The sequence below is a fragment of the Anticarsia gemmatalis genome, chromosome 18 (assembly GCF_050436995.1).
Source record: "Anticarsia gemmatalis isolate Benzon Research Colony breed Stoneville strain chromosome 18, ilAntGemm2 primary, whole genome shotgun sequence".
Classification (NCBI taxonomy): Eukaryota; Metazoa; Arthropoda; class Insecta; order Lepidoptera; family Erebidae; genus Anticarsia; species Anticarsia gemmatalis.
In genome coordinates, this window is record NC_134762.1 from 3,603,993 (window position 1) to 3,628,477 (window position 24,485).

The 24,485-nt window shown below is 36.4% G+C and overlaps 1 protein-coding gene across 3 annotated transcripts in view; it reads right to left on the minus strand.

The window, feature by feature from the left end:
* LOC142980652 (uncharacterized) overlaps positions 1–24,485 on the minus strand; it is a 56,714-nt gene that overhangs the window by 25,468 nt on the left and 6,761 nt on the right. Inside the window, exon 1 of one of the 3 annotated variants that reach the window (XM_076126159.1) lies at positions 22,076–22,236. The exons of the other annotated variants lie outside the window; for them this stretch is intronic. The gene's annotated coding sequence lies outside the window, so the exon portion shown is untranslated. Of the gene's footprint in view, positions 1–22,075; positions 22,237–24,485 lie in introns of those variants that run through there. 3 annotated transcript variants of the gene reach the window in all.

The window sequence follows — 24,485 nt, forward strand, 5'->3', positions numbered from 1 at the left end:
CTATTGTACTTTTTTTTACTTTGATGGAGGATAAATATTGCTTAGGTTAAGTAAAATGACGAAACATTGATGTTTTAAAGATCTGACGGAAATATGATTTATGAGGTTTGGCGATATCAATCAAAAGTGAAATCGAATCTGTAGCCAAATTGAACATAGATTACTGAACTTGCTTAGGTTTAATTTATGAAAAAAATATTTCACCCAAGTCCCCAGAAACACCCAGTTTTACCCAGTTTCCCCAGAGTCACCCAAGAAGCCAGACAATGAAATCTATTATTGCAATTAAGAGCATCTTCAACGACTTTTCATTAATAGATAGTAAAATACACAAAAGTTCTTTAAAAATTCAAAAAAAAATCTTGAATAAACATAGTAAACATTCACAATATAACGCCTTTTTCCCAAAGGGTTTTATGAGACATAAAGTACTAAAATAAAAAATTATCAAAAAATAAATCACAACTACGAACAAAATTTTCGTCCCTCATATAACTACAATCATCGACGATAATTTCTCTTCAAAATACTGTCAACATGTAAAGCACACGAGTCGTTCACGGGTGGCTGCCGTGAAACAATGACACAGGATGCAAGCGGGGACAATACTGCTCTGTCGTCGGACTTGTTGTGAGGGATTCATTACGTGTGCATTGTTGCTGAGGTTTGTAAGACGAGCCACTGATGTATAAATAAGGAAATTAGTATAAAATTGTGCATTGACTTGATATAAATTGAGACTGATATTAACCATTATGTATCATCAATGCGAAAACTCGTCATGGCGTTTGTTAGTCTTCCTCGAAAAAACGAACCAATAGATGTCTAGATTTCAGTGTGTTTAGACCTCAGAATAATACATACACAACATTTTTTTTTAATGAACACCAATTTTAGAATGCCCAAAGTTCAAGTGAGCGGAGCCGCGCGTGTCAGCTTGTATTTAAAACACGCGAATTAAAAATGCGAAAGTTTGTGAAGATGATATATTTATTACTCTTACATGGAAAAACTACTGAATAGATTTGGGTGTAACTTGGCGCACAGATAGTTTACAAGCCGAATTATACATACATAGGAAAATCTTTGCCTCGAAAAATCTTACCACGTGGACGAAATCACAGGCAGATATTAGTCACCAATATAACATAAACTAAGTAAAAACCAAATCACAATTCAAACTGACAAACAATACCGATTCAACGGAAACCATGCCACCGTGAACACCGATACATCGTGAATGGGTGTCGGTAGCGAATTCGATTCCTGTGCGACGCTCGAATGGCGACAGACAATGCGGGCAGGATGCGACAACACAATGGGTCATGGCCGAACCGGGTTATAGTTAGTAAGACAATACTTTAACTCTTTTGATGTCGATTTGGGTGATCAGTTCGATTCGTAACGGTTAAGTTGAGAATCAAAGTATACATAAATAAAAACTTCATTCAAATATGCTGTATTTCGTGATATTATATTAGGTCGGGGAAAAAGATTTTTCGCATTATAGTATGTATGAACTTACAATAAAATCTTTTCTTTACACAAAAAAGCTCGATATTCGGGTACCTCACGAGCTCACTGAAAGAAACCTAATGAACCATGTACTCATTTGTGATTCTTGAAGCCAAAGAGATTTTATTATAAGTTCATACATACATACTATAATGCGATAAGACTTTTTCCCCGACCTAATATAATCTTCGTCACTGGTTAGCGCATTATAAGGATGAAATCTTTTTTTCGTTATATCCAGATGATATCTAATCCTTCAGGTAACAAAAAGTTATAAGCAATTCAAAGGTCAAAACATTTTTTTAGTTCTTTACTAAACGCTTTCACTGCTGGGCGAAGGTCTCCTCTCAAACGAAGAAGGGGCTAGGTCTTGAGTCCACTACGCTGTCCTAGTGCGGGTTGGGGACTTTGCATGCCCTCAATAAATGTATTATACAAATTTAAGGCATGCAAGGTTTCCTCATGACGTTTTCCTTCACCGTTGGAGCATGTGATAATTATTTCTAATACACACGTAACTTCGAAAAGTCATTGGTGTGTTGCCTCGGGTTCGAACCTGCGACCACTTGCGTGGGAGATGTCAACTTATACCACTCGGCTATCACTGCTTGATGAACCTAACATTATCGAGTCATAAACGAAAATCAAGACTTTCAAAATAAACAAATGAAAAGGAATTTAAAAACACCAACTTGAAATATCTTAAAAAGTGTGCATGAAACCATTTCGTATTAATCACTTGCTCGAGCGAAGATACGAAATGTATTGACATATAAGAATACTTAGTAGCAATGCATCGACGCGTTACAATACAAACAAAACGATAATAACACTCACTTTCGTTGAAATAGTGAGAATGATACGAGATTAATACAATGATAATGTATATTATTATGCCAGTAACATAATAATTATATGAATAAGTATATTTTTATCTTTTTGTAAAGTTAATGGTTGACCTAGTTTTAAAGAGATGCGAAAGTAACTTTTATTCTTTCGCATTGCATTTTTACTATACTATATAAATACAGGAATTAACACGCATATACCCTTAGAATAATTATTGTCTGACAGAATATTACAGCGCTGAAACGTGGCATTGTAGGGTAAAATGGTGTGAAACACTTTTTTTAGCTTTAAACATTTTTCAGATTGCCAATTACTATTACTTAATCAGAGAGGGTAAAAGCCATTTCCAATAGGGTAGTCGACTACCAGTCAAATCGGCTACTCCCACAATATACATCGTGCTGCCTAATATAATGTCTACAGTATTTTTTTTTTACTATTATTTTTGAAAATATCGATTAACCTTTTACGAATACAAGTTTCTTCCACCTTACTTCTGAACTTCTTATCTTCTCATTTTAGATACATCATCATTATTGTTAAAGAAAAAAGAAGCAGACATTTTCATTCCATAGCATGTTAAACTTTCACTGATCAATTGGTCTCAGTTTTCTTCCTACGAACTATTGCCTATATTGCCCATAACGATCGTAATTGTCACCTCAAATTGTATCGTGCGCACGCGCCGGTGGCCAAGTGATTGCTTTGTCGCCGCCCGCAAAGGAATGCGTGTGAGATGCATTATATCTGGTCAGATTGTGCTGTAATTTCCGTTAACATAGGGCTGGGATGTGAGTCGTTTGCAATTTTGTACGTGTTATCTAAGATTGCTGAAGACTTGATTGAATTCGTGTGAATTTTCTTGAGTGCGTCTGCTATGCAAGGGTGCTGAAAATATTTTCTTTTACACATCGATTTACAAACACAGTAATGTGTTTGTTAAAAATATTATTTGTATTGTTTTTCGTACTTATTCTTATATTCATGAGCGTACCGCTATCTATCATAGGAACAACTAAGTATGTAGCAATAAGTGAGTTGCTGAAAAGTAATTTATTCAGGTAAAGAATGACTTGAAATAGACTATGATTAATAACTGATATTACATAGGAATTAATACAATCGATCTCATCAAATTCTTACAATGGTCATAGTTATGATATACCGCTTCCCGCATCTGTACATCTATGTCTGTATATGCTTAGATCTTTAAAACTACGCAAGGCAGATTGATGCGGTTTTTTTTTAATAGATAGTGTGATTCAAGATAAAGCTTTATCCAATAAGAGTTGTTAGTGTTTTTTGTAAAAGAACTGTTTAAACCGATCGAAGCCGGAGCGGGTAGTTAAGAATAATTTACGTTAAATGTATCAACCCTGTAAGTCAAATTGCACTTGCGCTATCGTAGTGCGTTGAGTAACATCATGTGTGGATCGCAATCACAGCGGACGCACTTGTGCAGTAAAAATGAAAGGATTTGCACGCATCGCCTCGATAGTATAATATATGTTACATTTTGTTTTGTTTGTTACATTATTACGTTTTTTTTCTGTAAATTCCTTTAGGTCTTTTAACGTACAAGAACCTTGGGGCTGTCAATAAGATGGTTTGATGGACTGACCGTGTCTAAGAGAGATTTGAACCAACGAAATATGTACTTAATTACTTTTTTATTATTTTTTTGATTAAAGTACCTCCCGCACTAACATTTGTTCTTGTGTCGCGGGGACTTTTACAAACAACGGACACAAACTACAACCAGACCCGAAACAACTACATAGTTGTGGATCGCACAATTAATTGTTCCTTGTGGTAATCGAACCTATCCCGACGCCATGGTAGCGGCGTGGAGACGTTCACCGCTGCGCCACGGAGGCAGTCTAAAATTATGAGTTAGACAATACTAGTATTCTACACGCGTTTCTAAGTAAGGCCAAAAGCTTGATGCTACGTACATTACACTACACAATTACAGTACATTGCATGCCAAGACTCTCTACTAAATTGTTGGATTAAAATAACACTGTACGCAGACTCCCAAATCCAACGCACTTTGATCATCACACCGTTATAAAGTCATCAAGCCCCTTTCTTCTATAATAACTCTTACAAATGATCGCGAAACGCGTAATAAAACGACATAATGAGTGACAAAGGTCTATGACCACGCGCTAATGTCACTTTACATATCTTTCACGTCATTATGAAGGCATAGACCGTGACGTCACAGGCCGCAATCAGACCGTCAGATAAACGCGTGTTTAAGTGCAATAATTGCCTGACTGCGCATGAGTTCAAGGTTTTAGACAGTTTAATGCAATTTTTCATACTATTTTAATGAAAAACTACTATATATTTCTAACTAGCTTTTACTCAAGACTTCGCCCATGTGGTTTGTGACTTAGAACAGAATTTTCATTCAAACTTTCATCCCCTATTTTACTCCCTGGGGGTAGAATTAATCCTAACAAATTTCAGCCCGATCCGTCTAGTGGTTTGGGCTGTGCGTTGATAGATCACTATGTCAGTCAGTCACCTTTGAGTTATAAATATTTAAATAAGAGGAGTGAGAAGAGTTAAATAGATCATATCGGTGATGTCTAGGAAAAAGTCGGGTGCCTAGTACTTGTAACCGGTCCGTCCTGTATGACAAGATGTGTGGATGTGAATGGTGCAAAGGAAGTTTGTAAGGATCGTATCAAGTGGCGTTTTCTAGTCTCTGCCTATATGGGAAAAGGCGTGATATTATGTAAGTGAGTATATAAAGGCTTAAAATGATTTTATTGATATAATAATTACCACCTTGTCACGTAAATCGATACTGGCTGCTGGACACCGAATGTCTCCTCCCAAAATGAGAGACGGGTTAATGCGTTAGGCCGACCAATTTTCTCAAGTTCGTCTCTTCAACTTGTCAATGTACGGATTTGGCACTCTGTTTTCTGGCAGACATCATATAAAAAGCGACGGATTTACCCGTGGTTTCTGAGGTACATACATTTAGTGGTAGTTTTTCTATTCAATAGCGTTTAAGCTCAAACAAACATGACAGTTTGAACAGATAAACTACCGCTAAATGTGCCTCAGAAACCGGGCATTAGAGAATTAATAGTAATTAATAAGTAGAACATAGGTAAGCACAATATAGCATAAGATGAAGTCTATTTCCAAAGCAAAATCCTTTTTTCTATATTTCAAACCTGTACATAATAATAGAGTTATTACATACATAGATTACATAATTAGTTAACTTAACAACGTAGCTGTAAAACGGGTTAGTAAACTGCAAAGCAGGTTTCAAACATAACATTAGTTTTAGAAAATTGCATAAAATTGACTTAAGCGGCGTTTTACTTAGTGATTATATTATCTTAAGAACTCTGGGAAGACGGTAGTCAAGTTATCTTAGTAAAAGGCTCTCGTAGATCTTAAATAGATTAATAACATCGTAGAAAAAAGCTATATTTAAATGTTATGTTAAAACAAAGATCGAATCTAACATCGTCCAAACAAAGCCAGGTGTTTCACACCAAAAATCGATAAAACAAACTAAATTCCGTATTATTATTAATAAATAAAGCTGAATATTATTAATCACAGCATGAAGTCCCCCGAGGGCAGTAACCCCACACCGAACCGTGTTAAAATCAATACATGCGCACGCGCAAAGTTGAAAGATCGATATTGTCTTTCTTTCACCCCTCTGTTACACACATCTGTTACTGGATTACACGGGCTTAGATTATTATTATTGTGCGTTACATTGCCGGGTATGTTTTGGAAATCAAATTGAAGTCCATGAGCTGTAAACATTAGTAAGTACACCGTCGTATAAGTAATTGCCTTCTGAAAATACTTGTAAAATTAGTGGTTTCGTTTGAAATGATAATAACTAAATGATGTATGGAACGTTTGTTAAGGATTTTTGGTCATTAGATATTCTAATTAAAACTGATTCAATCGTATTATTTTAACACCATATTTAAGCATGCCTGGGTTACTAAAAACGATACCATTAGTTCCTTCATACACAATAAAAAAATAAAATCTTTGTTAGCCAAACCAGCAATGTAAATCCAACTCTCAAATGATCGCAAGGGATGCAGTTTCCTGCTTCTATTTTTACAACATAGGGCGAGGGTGTGTTGGGGTGGTTCGTTTGTTTGAACTACCCCTAACTGCATCGTGTGCACCTCTGTTGATAGTGCACGTCCGAGATAATTATAGTTAGGATTGTACCGTTAGTATCCAAAGGTTTGTTGCTAAAGATGCTATGAATCAAATGTCGTCCTGACCGATTTCGGCTACGGCGGCCAGTTACATTGATACCAGCCAACTGTGCAAGACTTTGTTTATAGTGAATAAAATAATCTATTTCACCAATTAATGTCCCACTGCCGGGCAAGGGTCTCCTCTCAGTACGAGGGAGAGGTTAGACTTTGAGTCCATCACGTTGGCCAACTGCGGGTTGGGGACTTAGCATACCTTCGAGAACTGTTCTTAAGAACTGTCAGGCATACAAGGATGATCACGAAGTTTTCTTTCGCCGTTGGAACAATTGTTAAATTTTTCTAATACACACGTAAATCAGAAATGTCAAAAAAAGTTAAGACCCTGCGAATGTCGACCAACGCTACTTTCTTTTCTTATTTGACAAACAGTTTCAGGAGGGTAGCTAGTTTAAATTTAAAATGCAGATGTTCTTCATCCCTTTAGAAACAGAACATTTTGAAGTGCTCCATGCCACCCTTATTTATTTCTATATTTAGTTACAATTTGAACCATAGATTGAAAGCAATCATCGTTTGTAAGTTTTTTTTAATTATTCGCATCCCTCGAAACTATGCTTATTTTTTAAAAACATCGCCTTTTTTACCGCTATTCAAGCTACTATCTAGAAGTATGTTAATAGCACTTGAGAATCAAACCAAGATTTTGCCCGCGACTTGGTCCGCGTAAAAAGATTTTCCGTGATAAAAAGTATCCTATGTTTTAACCTAGGTTTTAAACTATATGTGTAACAAATTTTACACTTAGTTTTGTCGTGAAAATTTTACAAACTTATATCCATCCTCACAAACATTCACATATATAATACCAATAATATTAATATTACGCATTTATAATAAACGTATATCATAATTCCATACATTTCGTGTAAATGTATATTGCCATTACTGTCGCCAGCCGTCCAGACGATTTGGTTCAAGTCCACGGCCAGCTCTTATCAGTCGAGTGAACCGCATCAAAACTCCTCAACATGACCTACATGAGGAAACTGACGATTTTAAACGTTCATTTAAACTCTGATATGATAATGTTAATTAAATATATTATTATGATGTTATCCTTGTATTTCGTTATTTGTTGAAAACAATTAATTGGTATTTAGTATCGTTTTGTGTAACTAGAATTGCATACACAACTTATTTACAATAGTTTCGGGTCTGATTGTTTTTTGTGTGATATTTTGTATGTTTGTAAAAGCCTCCGCGACGCATGAGCGATTCTTACAAGTTGTCTTTAAAAGAAAAATACACTTCTTAAATACATAATTGCTTCACACGTATCAACAACTTATAATATCAATTGAACAACAAAGATATAATCGGAATAGTATCGTAAACAAACAAAACTACGACTATCTCTACAATACGCTAGATTATCATAATTCCCATGTCATAACAGCGATCATGGAATCTATCAACACAGATGTTTTATCAACATTTCTTTTATATTATGACTTCCGACTAAATATTATAAAAGAAAGTACCCACGCTTGTCTCATTGTTAATAAACTCAAAAGCTATTTTCTTTTTTCATTTGTAGACACAGTGATTAACGAGGTTTTAGAGTATGTCTTAATTTGTCCAAGTTATTAATAAGGCTTTTATCAGATGCGTAGGTTTCTGCTATCGCTGTCGATAGCGGGACTTTACGGACAGAAAGTTTCGTGACTTGAGCGAAATAGTTGTTACTATGATGCAAAAGCAGAGATGACTGATTCGAATCGGAGGCAATACACTAATATGATTGTATTAGTAACTAGCTGACCCGCGCAACTTCGCTTGCGTCACACATAAGAGAGAATGAGTCAAAATTATCCCCGTTTTTGTAACATTTTTTACTGGTACTCTGCCCCTATCGGTCGTAGCGTGATGATTATAGCCTATAGCCTTCCTCGATAAATGGACTATCTAACACTGCGGGATTTTTTTTTTCTGATCGGACCAGTAGTTCCTGAGATTAGCGCGTTCAAACAAACAAACAATCAAACAAGCTCTTCAGCTTTATAATATTAGTATAGAAGTATAGATAATTGACACTTTATCTCTTACGGTGACGGAAAGCATTGGGATGGAAAATTGCATGCACAAAAGTTCCTTGATAGCATGCTATGTCTCCTATCCGCACTTGGCCAGCGAGGTTAGATATTTTAACCCCTCTCTCGTTTGGGAGGAAACCCTTGCCCAGCAGTGGGATAGTCACAGCTTAAGTTAAAACAAAATAGCACGCGGTACTGTCTACGATTAGCGGAATCTGCTTTGGTGTAGACATATGTATTTGTAATGTTTATCCTATAATGTCGAGACGCGATGAATGCTAGTATTAAGTGCTTCTTTGAATATTAAAATTGTTTATATAAACAGCCACTTGAGTGGAGGAATGCTGATAATTTGTTGAGTGATTAAGTGGCTAAACGTTCCTTAGCAGTTGTATTTATTGGTTAATAAACAATCAGTATAGTAAGCGACCTTTGGTGCAGTAAGGCCATAGATGGGTCACGGGTTGGACACATTTGAGCTGGAGAATCCCCTATCCAGGCTAGAGAAAATTCAAACTAGATGCGAATTAATGCTGCAAAGAGCAAAATAAAACGAGTTGCATTAAAATATCCCAGTAACGTTTTGGTCCCGGTTTGTCCCGAGCCGTTTACAGTCGTTAAGTCAATTTCCAAGTGACATTATTTTGACAAATACTACAAAGAACTATTTTACAAACATAAATCATACTTTTCTAGGAATAGACAGATCCCAAAGAACGCTGCGTGCTACAAAATTCTTCAATTTACATCATCTTTTAAAGGACCGCTGCCGGTAGACGAATATTATATGCCTAAATTGCCTAATCTTAGAAAATACATAGAAGACGTGTAATTTGTTTAAGTGTCTGTCTCTTTCTTACATTTTACATTAGTACTTTGGACATTAACTTTAGTATCCAGTTCGCATATTAACATAATCGTTTAACGCCACTTTCACTAAACAATAACATCAGTATGTATGAGATTTCAGTCGCTAAATGAATTATTATGCAAAAGTTGGGTTGCCATCCGTCCGGGTTTCCCCGGATTTGTCCTAGATTAGTTGTAGACCGGGTTTAAAAATTAATAAATAAAAAAAACTTGGACCGCCCGCGAGACACGCACTATGCTCGCAGACCACGATCAACCGATTCATCGTTCCCCCACTCCTCCCGTCGCGGTTGCTGTTCTTGTTGACATGTCCGGCTTTCGGACTCTAAAAGCCGGGGTTTTCACGCGTCTTGTCCGGTTTTCCAAATTTTAGAGATGGCAACCCTATGCAAAAGGCACACGCGGAAGTCTATTACAGGAAGACAGCATGCATTTATTCAAATTACTTTACGTGTTATTTCGTATTTAAGTAGGTTAAGAGTTATGGAGTGAATATGCGTGGGGTGCGAAATACGATATGCAATAATAACGGTATTTGCGGACATTGGGCACTGGTCAATTGTCCAGAGTTATTTCATTGATCCGGTATATAATTCTCGAGAATACAGGGTTAAGATATGGGGTGAATTTATGAATGTCTTGTCCAATGTTACGCTTTTAAAGTAAACAATGATGTCGACTGAGATTTGCGTGTTCAAACAAACAAACAACCTCTAATATTATTATAGATTAAATCCAAAGCAGCAAAGTATTGAGTAGTGACCATCAAATTGACGTACACTGTTTGTCAACTGTGATACGCAATACGCTGATCGGTTATCCCGTCTCTACGATATGCAAAAATCCTCACAAACACGTTTATGATCCCGTATTATAGAAATGTGAATAAAACCGAGAGTGCTGGCTAGAAAGTGAACGTTGCTTCCTGCCCTATTATTGAGGTGTCACGGTCTAGATGCCGGCGTTATTATACCAATAATCACGGCAACTTTCAACGTTCGTTCACACTGTCCTTTGTATAGTTATAGTGCAAGAAAATATGGTACAACTGTACTTTTATTCACTATTTTCTTTCTTTTAATAGGTTAAAAGGAATATCTTTAAAGATTCATAAGATTCAAGCACATAGCGATTAAATATAGCAATGCCTTCTTCTATACACGACCTTTTTTCCTATATTTCATGTATGGGATATTGTATCAGCTTTTTGGAGATGCTTCGCTAGACAGAATGAATCACTTATTTATTCGATTTGTAGTTTAAATTAGAATGTGTGTTTAAGGTCTCTGTATTAACAAGGTGTATCACTTTATCCTTAATTGGAAACTAATACATAGAAGTTGCTGCAGTTACCTAGTCAGTAAATGAAAAAAAAAACTCTTATTTGGTATTCCTGAAAATATAATTTATGTTCATATACTTATCTTACTTAGCTAACCGAACCATTTCCTAACAGTCTATCCTTAGTTTGTAAACATATTGGTTCAACATAACATCTACACGTCTATAGTCTCGTCAAGCCATCTTATTAAACCTAATCACGGTAATTATGTTAAATACGCTCCAGTATAAAACTTTGTATACACATTATAACAGGTTTATTAGTAATCTCTGGTGATATCGTGGGAAAGATCTACTGGTTAATAACTCACGTAGAGTGTATTATTTTGAATATCCGATTAGTACGAAGAACGATAATGTTTCTCAGTTACCGGTTTTATAGTGATATAGGCAGGGTTTAGAACCTTCTCCCCCGACGGGTCTCCACCTTGCTGTGGTGGGGGGGGCTTAGTAGCCGCGAGCCTTGAGGTGAGGGCGCACTTCGGCCGCGGTGAAGCGAAGAGAGACCCATTGGAGAGGCCGCTTCCCTGTCTGGGCGGTACCGCACTAACCCGGGGGACCAAAGCGGCCGGCCGGCTGGGCCGAGGCGACGTAGGTCCGGCTGGTTTTGGAGGGGCTAGTCGCGGAGGAAGAGGTGTTCTAGTGTGTCGTTGCTGGGCACCCTGTCCTCCGCGACTGGGCGGGGCCGCACCGCGTGATGCGGCAATGGTGGGGCTGCCGTGGGGAGTCGGGGGTCGGGCGGTCGGACCCGGCTCTTAACCCATGGCGGCTGGTGGTGGGACCGCAGGGCCTGGGAGTGGGCAGACTACCACTCTCGGGCTCGTTGGTCGACGAGGAGGTGGCGGCGGCCTACACACCTTTCCGCCGCCGGCGGTCGGGACATGCTGCGCATCTGCGCGTGGCCTGTCCCGGCTTCCGAAGGCCCCCTGGCTGGCGAACTCGGGGGAGTTTTCTGGCCACTGCACTAGGGGGCATGTGGGGGGACGGCACCTGTGTGTTGGGGTGTCGTCCCACACTGTGGAGGAGTCCACATTGTGGACGGCCGCGTCGGGGCCGCGGATGTGTGCCTAAAGGCGTTCCCGTGGCCTCGGCACTAAGCGGCGAGGAGGCAACACCTTGGTGGTTTAGTGGGTAGGCCTTGCCCTTCTGGTTCGGAGAGCCCTACATACCCCAGCGCTCCCCCGGGCGTTGGGGATGCAATTTCATGCATTAACCAAGTAAAAAAAAAAAAAAAAAAAAGGGTTTAGAACCTTACTCACTATCCAATAACCGCGGGAGCGGCTGGCCGCTAGTGTGTAAGGAGGTTTCGTCTATGGCTAATTTTTTTTCATGTAACCTTGTTTGTTACTCTTTCACGCAAATTCTACTGAACCACTTACAATGAAATTTGGTATATAGGTAGCTGAAGGCCCAGAATAACACATAGGCTTTTTATCCCGGAGTTCCCGAGGGATCGGGATTTACACGAGGAGGGTTTCCACGCGGAGGAAGTCGCGGGCGGCTTCTAGTTCATTTATAAAGGGGTAGTCTGCAGGATTGACCGCAGCTGACATAGATGTAGCTCCAAAAACAGTAAAAAATTATACGTATTAAATATTGAGAATATACAGGGTGTGGCGTAAATAATGGATAATCCTTTACCAGCGGATGGGCGACAACCCAACTGATCTAAATATCAAAATTTACCTCTGGCAGAAGTATCATAGTTTTTGAGATTTTGGCCATTTTGTGAGTTTTTTAAAAAAGCGATTTAAGCTCGTTCTTTTTAATGCTGTGATCACAATTTAAGGCTTTTTTTAAATCCGTTTTTTGCAAATAAATTCTGAATAGATGTGCTATTGAATCTACAATCTTGTTTTGTTATTATTACTTGTTTTTTATTTAAATTATGCATTCAAAGTTGAATTTTATAATCTTTCACAAAATTTGTGCAACTTTGAGCACTTGTGGTGAAAAAAAAATGTATGGTGGCTTTACTGCCCACGCCATAAATAATTTCTAAATTTTATTAGAATTCTAAATTGGTATAACATGCAGCATTAATACCGATTATTGTCAAAATAATACAAAAAACTTAAATTATTAACACTTTTGCCGGTCGACTAATTTATTTTTTTCACGCTAAGCGCGTTCTAGATTCAATAGCACATCTATTCAGGATTTAATTGCAAAACACGGATTTAAAAAAAGTCTTAATTTGTGATCACAGCACCAAAAAGTACGAGCGTAAATTGCTTTCTTAAACACACATAATGGCCAAAATTTTTTGCATTTAAATCCTAAATGAATGTGCTATTGAACCTAATATCTTGTTTTGTTATTACTACTTATCTTTTATTTAAACTATGCATTCAAAGTTAAATTTTATAATTTTTCAACACTTTTGTTCAACTTTGAGCACTTGTGTGCAGTGTTGAAAAAAAAAAGAAATATAAAACATAAATACTGTTCAAATAATAAAGATAATTAGAAATCTAAAGAAAACTACTCTGTTGACAAAAAAATCATTTTTCATCAAATTGTAATACATTATTTTGAAATAGACTTGGTAGAAGCAGCACAGTTCCAAGCTTTTTTATCATCTAAATAATCTTTAATTGTGTAATAACCCTATAAACATGAATATTTGAAAGCAAACTTAGCTTAAACGCGCTGATAAAATAAAATTAGTCGACCGGTAAAAGTGTTAATAATTTAAGTTCGTTGTAATATTTTGACAATAATCGGTATTAATGCTGCATGTTGTACCAATTTAGAATTCTAATAAAATTTAGAAATTATTTATGGCGTGGGCAGTAAAGCCACCATACATTTTTTTTTTCACCACAAGTGCTCAAAGTTGCACAAATTTTGTGAAACATTATAAAATTCAACTTTGAATGCATAATTTAAATAAAAAACAAGTAATAATAACAAAACAAGATTGTAGATTCAATAGCACATCTATTCAGGATTTATTTGCAAAAAACGGATTTAAAAAAAGCCTTAAATTGTGATCACAGCATCAAAAAGAACGAGCGTAAATCGCTTTTTTAAAAAACACACAAAATGGCCAAAATCTCAAAAACTATGATACTTGTGCCAAAGGTAAATTTTGATATTTAGATCAGTTGGGTTGTCGCCCATCCGCTGGTAAAGGATTATCCATTATTTACGCCACACCCTGTATATTTTTAAATGTTTAGTATCTTCAGAGGTTAACTAGATGTACTTGCACACAAATATTGTTTTCTCTTTATTCTTGTTTAAATAAACTTTGGTATACAGGACACAAGCTGGAATTTACATTCACTTACAAATACATTTACATCGAACGGACAAATATATTTCAAATCAACAAGCAATAATAATGCAAATCTAGATACAAATAAGGAATAGAAATCTAGACTTATTATTTATCAATACGCGTTGGTTAACCGAGGTAATACGATCTAGGTTATTCTAGGTTGCCTATGGACCAAGATCCCAGAGCTGCCAGACCTACGTCATTTTAGCAAAGCTGAAACTTTGAGGATTGTTAGTATAAAGGGTCTGTTAAGAGGTATGCACATCCACTACCTTGAAAGCGGGGCCGTTTCTGAGGTAGCGCGGAGTGAAGGTGCGTAAAAAACGACCCAACCTACGTTATAGTAGCAAAGTTGGTTTTCAGATATGTTATTAATGATATTATGTAGAATTAAAATTGACTATTGCCAGACCGTTTCCCGGGGCCATTACTTCTGCCAGACGCCTTAAATGTTATAAAAAAATGAGGTCAACTACGTCATAGTAGCAAGCCTAAATTTTATATATGTTATTAAAGGTACAATTTTAAGACCCCCTGTATGCGGACAGACCATTTCGCAGGGCCCTTCGTCCCCTAGACGCCATTAAACTTTCCCTATGAGTGCGAGAGTAAGAGCATTATTCATACGCATAAATGAAAAACAATTGAATTAAAAAAATAAAAATTGAAAAATTATTGAATACTAACTGACCCGCGCATCTTTGCTTGCGTCACTTAAGAGAGATAGGTCAAAATGTTACATAAACGGGTTATGTAACATTTTTCACTGGTACTCTGCTCCTATTGGTCGTAGCGTGATGATATATAGCTTATAGCTTTTCTCAATAAATAGGCTATCCAACAGTAAAATATTTTTTTATTCGCACCAGTAGTTCCTGAGATTAGCGCGTTCACACAAACGAACAAACTTCTCAGCTTTATAAAATTAGTATAGATTAAAAGTACTTGGAATGTTTAGGAAGATAAGTAACATTATTTTGGGAATTATTTTAAAAATAGATATGGTTTACACTATTCACAAAAATTATAAAAAAAAATTGTAGTCATTCATCATCATCATCATTATCTGAGCTCTTACTTCCCTCATCAAATTGAATATTTAAATCATCTCCACCATCGTCTTCATTGTTACTTGAATTCTCTGTAAAAAAAATGTAGGTAATGATGTTGAAAACAGTTACAAGTAGGTATATTGAAATAATTTATAGTTAAAATAAAATACCTAATTCGTTTTCAAGTGATTCGCTTACGAAACTTGGCAATTGGTCACCATCAAACCACTTAAAATGATAATGGTTATCCTTTAGAACCCACCCATTATTTGCTGGGCTTAAAATGCTAGGACGCTTTATATGAGCATTACTCCAGACACCCGCAATATAATTTGCTCGTCGAAATTGTTGAAGCAATTCAGATTTCAAGGAGGTAAATTACTTGCGTCGAATTTTTTAACATTTTGCCGGTGGAATTTCTCATTCAAATCGCCGACTGTATACGTGTTAATGAAAAGTTGTAGCCGTGCAGCATCTACATCAATTCAGCTCAGACCATTTAAAATTTTAAAGAAATCGCCAGAATATCAAGAAGCTTTTGTTCAATTCGGAGAAGTTGAATTATCTATTGATAAAGCGAAAGAACAAAATATATTTGATGTAATTCAAAAATTTATCTGCGAGTTATATAATGTTCCCGGATTAATTAAGCCCAGCAAATAATGGGTGGGTTCTAAAGGATAACCATTATCATTTTAAGTGGTTTGATGGTGACCAATTGCCAAGTTTCGTAAGCGAATCACTTGAAAACGAATTAGGTATTTTATTTTAACTATAAATTATTTCAATATACCTACTTGTAACTGTTTTCAACATCATTACCTACATTTTTTTTACAGAGAATTCAAGTAACAATGAAGACGATGGTGGAGATGATTTAAATATTCAATTTGATGAGGGAAGTAAGAGCTCAGATAATGATGATGATGATGAATGACTACAATTTTTTTTTATAATTTTTGTGAATAGTGTAAACCATATCTATTTTTAAAATAATTCCCAAAATAATGTTACTTATCTTCCTAAACATTCCAAGTACTTTTAATCTATACTAATTTTATAAAGCTGAGAAGTTTGTTCGTTTGTGTGAACGCGCTAATCTCAGGAACTACTGGTGCGAATAAAAAAATATTTTACTGTTGGATAGCCTATTTATTGAGAAAAGCTATAAGCTATATATCATCACGCTACGACCAATAGGAGCAGAGTACCAGTGAAAAATGTTACATAACCCGTTTATGTAACATTTTGACCTATCTCTCTTAAGTGACGCAAGCAAAGATGCGCGGGTCAGTTAGTATTCAATAATTTTTCAATTTTTATTTTTTTAATTCAATTGTTTTTCATTTATGCGTATGAATAATGCTCTTACTCTCGCACTCATAGGGAAAGTTTAATGGCGTCTAGGGGACGAAGGGCCCTGCGGAATGGTCTGTCCGCATACAGGGGGTCTTAAAATTGTACCTTTAATAACATATATAAAATTTAGGCTTGCTACTATGACGTAGTTGACCTCATTTTTTTATAACATTTAAGGCGTCTGGCAGAAGTAATGGCCCCGGGAAACGGTCTGGCAATAGTCAATTTTAATTCTACATAATATCATTAATAACATATCTGAAAACCAACTTTGCTACTATAACGTAGGTTGGGTCGTTTTTTACGCACCTTCACTCCGCGCTACATCAGAAACGGCCCCGCTTTTAAGGTAGTGGATGTGCATTCCTTCTTACAGACCCTTTATACTAACAATCCTCAAAGTTTCAGCTTTGCTAAAATGACGTAGGTCTGGCAGCTCTGGGATCTTACTCTACTAGGTGAGTAAGTAGGTCTCATTGACTACCTCCTACGGCGCTAGACCTTCGGATAAATAAGGCTATTTTATTGTTCCGATAAAGTTGCTGTTATCTGCATACTTTATAACTTGCGTGCAATTTGTTTTTGAATGCGTATAATACGTATTTTCAAAATGTTAGAATAAGTTAAGTGTACTTCACACTTTATGAAGATAGAAGATTTATTCTAAGTTTATTGTAACCCATTATGTTTACTCTCTACTGACTCTACTGACTACTTAATTTCCTTAATTCTCGTTAGACAGCTTGCAAGATGAAAAGATTTGTGAAATATTTTGTCATCTTCCTCATACCAAGAACAAAGCCTTACCTAGTAGTGGGAATGCAATGAGTAATTTTTTTTTTGGACTACCTATCTCTACAAATCCGCATGATGGACTATGTCATGGGTCTTCTCGACGCCACCCACACTATTGATTTTTAAAGTAACTGGCTATTACGAAACTCTCGATAACCTTAATTACACAAATCCATTTATTTATAACTAAATAGCTTTTACCCGCGACTTCGTCCGCCACCTAAATTCTCCCATGGGAATGCGTCATTTCCCGGGGTAAAAAGTAGCCTATGTCCTTTCTCGGATATCAATATATCTCCATACCGAATTTCATGCAAATTGGTTCAGTAGTTTAGGCGTGATTGAGTAACAGACAAACAGACAGACAGAGTTACTTTCGCATTTATAATATTAGTATGGAAGTATGGATATGGATTTTTCAATATTCCGATCTACACTTAAGTGTCATCTGAGACGTACTGTACACGATTGACAAAATAACGCTACTTATATTCCCAGAACAATAGACGTTACTGTGTTATCATCACATCATTAGTATATAGTTATACAGTTGTACACCGGTTCAGTGCTCACAAAAACCACTCGACGCTAAGTGCTGATTGATATGTCACTTAACACTTGACAATGTCCGTAGATTATGACGTACATAGCTATGTATTAACAGTTCAACGATAAATCTATTTTTTGTCCACTCAGACTTGCGAACGAGGAAAAGAGTTGAGGAGAGCTAACCTGCGCCGAAACGTCAAGCAATGTAAGTTAAAATAGATGTTCGCGTTAATTCCTGTATAGTATTAGATAGTCTTCTTCTTATCGTATGGTTAGTGGTCAACCTGGTATCAAAGTTGTTCAAGCCGCCCGAAAGGCCTTTGACAATAGTAAAAATGCACCACGGAAGTTTCAAAGTTACGAAGAAAAGATATAAGTATAATACGGTGTAAAAACTAAAGGTACTCTTGCATTGAGGCACCACAAAGGAGCTATATCATCATCAGAAATCAGATTGAGATGTAGCACTATCAGAAAGAGTTATAACTAAAGGGGAAAGCTAACTATGGAAAAGCAACGAAGAAAAAAGCTCGTATGAGTCACTTTTTATCATAAAGAATTAGGTTATATAAATAAACTAGCTGACCCGCGCAACTTCGCTTGCGTCACGTAAGAGAGAATTTTCCCCGTTTTTGTAACATTGTTCGTTGCTACTCAGCTCCTAATCGCCGTAGCGTGAAGTTATATAGCATAAAGCCTTCCTTGATAAATGGGCTATCTAACACTAAAAGAATTTTTCAAATCGGACCCGTAGTTCCTGAGATTAGCGCGTTCAAACACACAAACAAACAAACAAACTCTTCAGCTTTATAATATTAAGTATAGATCAGCCGATTGACCAGGGCCGTTACCAAGAGGCCCTTACCCTTAAAAAGATTTTTTTCAAAAAGTCGTGTGATTAGTATCAGCAAAGTCTAGTAAAACCAAACTCAAAGAAAGTTCTTCATAAATCTAACACGACAAACAAATAATACAAACAAACCCAGTTGATTGATACACAAACATTATGCACAGATGTGGGCGATAGCGGAATGTTGTCAGTTCCATTAGCATGTAATGCAACCTAGGTCTTACTTCACTATAACCTCGGCATTATGAAAATGTACATTCTAGTACAAACTACCTGCTTGTTACCTTGCTTGAGGAAACATAAAGTATAATTCGATTGGCGATAAAGATCGATTAGGAAATGCTAAAGTTATGATGTAACGGTATCATTGTTGAATTTATATTTTTCAGGCATTAATATAGTCTATGGGTCAGCGCAGACCAAGAGGAGCGCAGCGGAGAGGATTTTTTTAACGCACTTGAAAATCAACTTTAAATTAATTTAAATAAAGTGCATAATTGCTTGAACCTGACAAAAAATGCTCGCGCGTCCTCGAGGATGCGCGGGTATCCCCGCGCATACTCGAGGACGCGCGAGCATCGTACGAAAAATTTCAATGTTGTTACTGAGTTTAAAGAGAGAGAACGTCATTTTTATTCTTCTTCAGTCAAAAGAGCAATTATAATCATGGCCCAGTCTGCCATCATTGACGAATTTTCACGAAAACTGGCCTGTTTAATGAAGAATGGTAACCTAGAAAGTTTTCCTCGCGCAGGCTCGAGCAGTCGCGAGCATGCTCGAGCATCCGCGAGCCTTAAAGAAAATGCTCGAGACCGCGCGAGGATTATTCCGGTCTGTCTGCGCTGGGCCTAAGACGACCCCTACTAACAAAATCCATACTTTCAATTGAATATCTCAAAATAAGAGGTAAGAAAAATATCATCAACAGTTTAACAGTACACGATTTAAAAAAAATACTATTTCGATTAGATGTTAGATTCGAACCTTATTTTTTAAAATTGGGTTTTATGACAAGGTAATCATCATAGCTTAAAGCGACAGTTTACGAATTCTACGGCGTTGTAGGTAAATAGTCCAAATATAAGTATTGCATAACAACTTAATAGCTTTTCCTTTACAAACTTCTCTTATACAAGAGCAAAACAAACAAAAAGCCACTTGACACTTTCTCGCCCATCCCATTCACCAAACAAGCTTATCATTTAAACTTATCATTTCAAAACGTTAATCCAACATAACAAAAACGCCGTCCGAGATCAGTCGCGTGCGCAACATTTATCTCTTATCTACTCTTACAAGTAAAATATAGGGGAACGACCGATATCACACCATTTTTCTAAGACATCCTCTTCCGGGGCCCGTGTTTGAGTTTACATAAGCTGAATAGAGCTTTTGAAAGCTTGATTTATTATGATGATAATGTAAGATAACTTTAAGCACCTAAGTTGTTGATATAGTACAACAAGTTAGTAGAGAACTTTGTCGCGAGGCTCGCGGCTGTTGGAGGTATACGAAACTCTAAATGAAGATCATTGATGATCCGCAGGCTCATGAAGCTTACGTTCACCTGTTTAACACAGCTACTTTATTTTGGCACAAGATTATTTAATTATAAATATAACTATTTACAGCCTATTTTAAAATTTAACAAACACCTAACTATTTACAGTCGCCATCATTAGTGTTAATGTAATTATAATCTAAATAATTCGTGCATGTCAAGACTCCCTAATAAGTTGTCGGACTATAGATGGTTTGGTGAGTGTTTAGCTGACTATATGGTAGTGTTGAAGGTTCTCATGTATTTTCATCAAGATTGTTGATAAAACACAATATTAGGCTTGAGAACTGACGCTTAAAACCAGTTGCGTTCATTATTAAGCAGTGGTATAGTGAGTTAATATTTTACAAACGCAATGGGTCACAATACCTGTTACTGCCCGCGACTAGGTTCGCGTGGTAAGATTTACCAGTTTAAAAAATCATCATCATCATCATCATCATCTCAGCCGGGAATCGTCCACTGCTGGACAAAGGCCTCCCCCATCGAGCGCCAATAGGACCGGTCCTGGGCCGCCCTCATCCATCGGACTCCGGCAACCCTTACCAGGTCGTCGTTTAAAAAATAACCCATTTCAATCCAGGTTAGAAACTATGTGCCAAAATCGAAATCCGAAAGGGTAACCACTATCCACCCAAACTTTCGCAGAATTGAACATGCTTAACGAATGATCATTTCAGAACATGTTTGTAAGTTTCGAAGGGCTACTCAAAAAGTCCCATTAAAAAAGAGACATTTAAAATAAATCTATTATATTCAGCCCGTGGTAGAGTATAGACCTCCCTCTCGGTTGGCCACTTTTATGCACGTAATATGTCAGTCTTGCGATAATATAATGAAGACTGCTGTAATACGTACCTGCATATGGGACAGTTTTCTTAAAAAACGATGAATAGGCAGTTATATTTCATCTGCTTACCTACAAAATACATTTAAAAATCCCTTTACCTTCTAAGTAACTTATTGTATAACAGTAATAAAACTATAAGCTGGTTTATAACAAGTGGTCGATTCTAACGGTGCGTGCATTCCTTTAGTTTTTCTTTTCTCTTTTACTCCCGCCTTGAGAAAGTATACGACGACTGTGACGTCACTGGACTACGCTTTAGTACACCTTGTTAAAAGTTTATAGAGATTTCGTGGTGAAGAAACATTCTTCCGAACTTTGGTAGCAGCATTTTATTTAAACCATTTTTTGGTAGTTGTATTGAAAAGTGAGGTGCATTATAGTAGGTAACACGTTACGATATTTTCAGTTTTGGTCCCAGGTAGAGGAGAGCGAGAGAATATGATAATACCTATGTCATAATAATATTTCTATCGAGTGTTTTACCCTTTCCATACCCGTATTGATAATGGAAAGGAAACTTTTAGAAATTAGGAAATTTACTAATACTGACCGACCTAGGAATCATAGAGAAGGGATCGGCCGTCACACAGTTACACTATATAAAGTTAAGCGGAAAACCATTTCATTTCATAAAATATATATCTCCCATATTTCGCATATTGGGTATAACCAAAACTGTCTATAACTGAATAAATAGTTAAAATTAACGTTTAATGCTATTATTGTTAGTATATCACTAAGGATAAAGCATTTTTTTTCCTAAATCATAGGTTAAGTGTAAGTTCGAGTTAAGCCATAAACTACTAGCCGATTTATCCGAAAACAAATTAATGTTTAAAGTAGCGTAATAAAAGAACAATATTTCTCACTCACTTTTTAAAAAATCTTCAAATATCACATGAAAAATTCACACAGAATTCAATCAAAATATTTTGTAAACACATCCAAACACGACCGGCTATTGTCAAAATAATAGCGTTGCTTCACAGCTGTACGTAAATATAACACGACGAAATGAAATTCACAAATTAATATACGAAAAAGAGAAAGAATTATACAAGTGATAGAAAGTTAGACAAGGAGAGCGTATATTTTGACAATTGCAGCGGCCATATTGAATTTCGGCGCGTAATTTCGGAGCATGCGCACTCACTGTCATGCGCAATGCGGTCGATATTCGAACGCGAATGAAATGTCGTCATGAATTTGATAACAATATTGTGGTAGATCAAGAATTATTATGAAGTTTGTTCGATAATTTCGTAAATCCACAGTGACGGTCACGCCTACTATTGTGTAATTGATGATTTATATTCGATAAAATTGATAATAAGTTTGTTTCTTTCAATAAAATGTATGCAGGAAAGATAGACATTACTTACTTTATTTCAAGAGCCAGTTATGTGCAGGTTAGGTGATAGTTACTATGCCATTATGTTCCAATTTAGTAGCTAGGCAACTATTGCTTTGATCTTAATAAGTTAAAATCAATATCCAAATGTGTTGCTAAGCGCAAAACAGGAGAACGATTGCAATTCGACTGATAATTATTGTAAATTTCTTAAGGTTTTTAAAGAGAGCTTAAAAGAAAAACCAAGACAATATTTTTTTTTAATGACACCTGAGGGGAGCCGCATGTGTCAACTAGTTCTTAATAAAAAACCGGAGTTCCAAATAGTTTTTATTCGCAACACTCTCATCCATCTTTTACGAACTCCAAGTCGACATAAAATAATAAAATTAGTCCCAATTATATCTACTCTTATCTATTAAATACGAGTAATATATAAGGAAAATGTACTGTAATGACTAATTAAATTAATGGTTATACATTTTACCATAAGTAATATTTATAGAAGTATTATCAAGGCTGTGTTAACGACCGGTTATCGGCTCGAGACAAACATGTTGACAAATATTGGGGCCAATGTGCACTGAACGTACGATATTATGCAATTTTCTAATAATTGCCTCTTTTCCTTCGATAAACGTGTTATGTATTACATAAGTTGTGTGTGCTTTATGATTAGTAATTACCTGTAAAGGTGGGTCTAGGGTAGAGTAAGAATTGCAACATATTCGGTTCGGCACGTTCGTTTCGGCAATATTTATCGAACAACAAAACCGACTCGACTCACTTGTTCGGCTTGTGCCGATATGGTTCATTCCTCTACACATATTCGGGTTTTCCCGGCTGGGACGATTAATACCGAACCAAATATGTGTGTACCAAGGCTGACAAAAACTTCGCTTAGGACCTATAGACCCGAAATTACTACATATAGTGTACATCACACTAATGTTTGTTCCATGTGGGAATCGAACTCACGCCCTTTCAACGCACTGGTAATGACGTGGCCACCTTAACTTTACAATGGAGGCTGTCAAAAAAATCTGATAAAACTACTATTACACTATTTTATTAGTCTAATTTGTTTTAACTACTAAACGACACAACACAGGCCGGACATAAACAAATTAGGCTGCGCGTACGTCTGACAATTCGTGTAAGCCATTGTGCGTTAATTTGAATCATTTAGAACATTGTTATGTGTTCAATCTAAACGATTATGATTGTGGTTCTATAAAGTGATTAATATGATTCGCTACCTATTTAAGATGATGTTTTAATGCCAATTATTTACTAAAGAAAGAAACATATGTTAAGGTACTTCATATTACTAACGATACATCTAGACTTCTTTATTTTTTTTTCTAAGATTTAGTTGATTTAATATGGCTGTGTGATCTCATAAACACTATTAGTTTTACTATAATATTCAAGGAAATTAAAACAGTAAGGTGCAATTTTAATTTTCTTGAAGTTTTGGTTACAAACAACTCTAACTTACTGCATAATATCAGTCTGTATTCCGCAGGTACCAAGTGTGTCTCTTTACTTAATTTAACTTCAATACTTTTTTTATCAATTTGACTGCGACAAAGGCTATATTTTCAAACTAAAAAATGCACGAGAGCTCGTCTTATATTCCAACAACGTAGAAGTTTTGAAGTTATTAATTCAACAGCCATTAACAAACATCACACAAACTAAACAGAATACCAAATTCGAGGAAAACAATACCCAAAATAATACATTTATGGGGAAAATGTAATGATTTCGTCTAAATATAACTGTAATTGTGCACTTGTGTGTTGCACTTGCAGCGACCTTGTGGTACCGTGATAAGGCACGCGCGGCCTTAGTCGCGGTATTGAACCATTTCACATAGGTATAGCATAACACATAGTATCCATGGTATATAATTATGTATAGCGATAG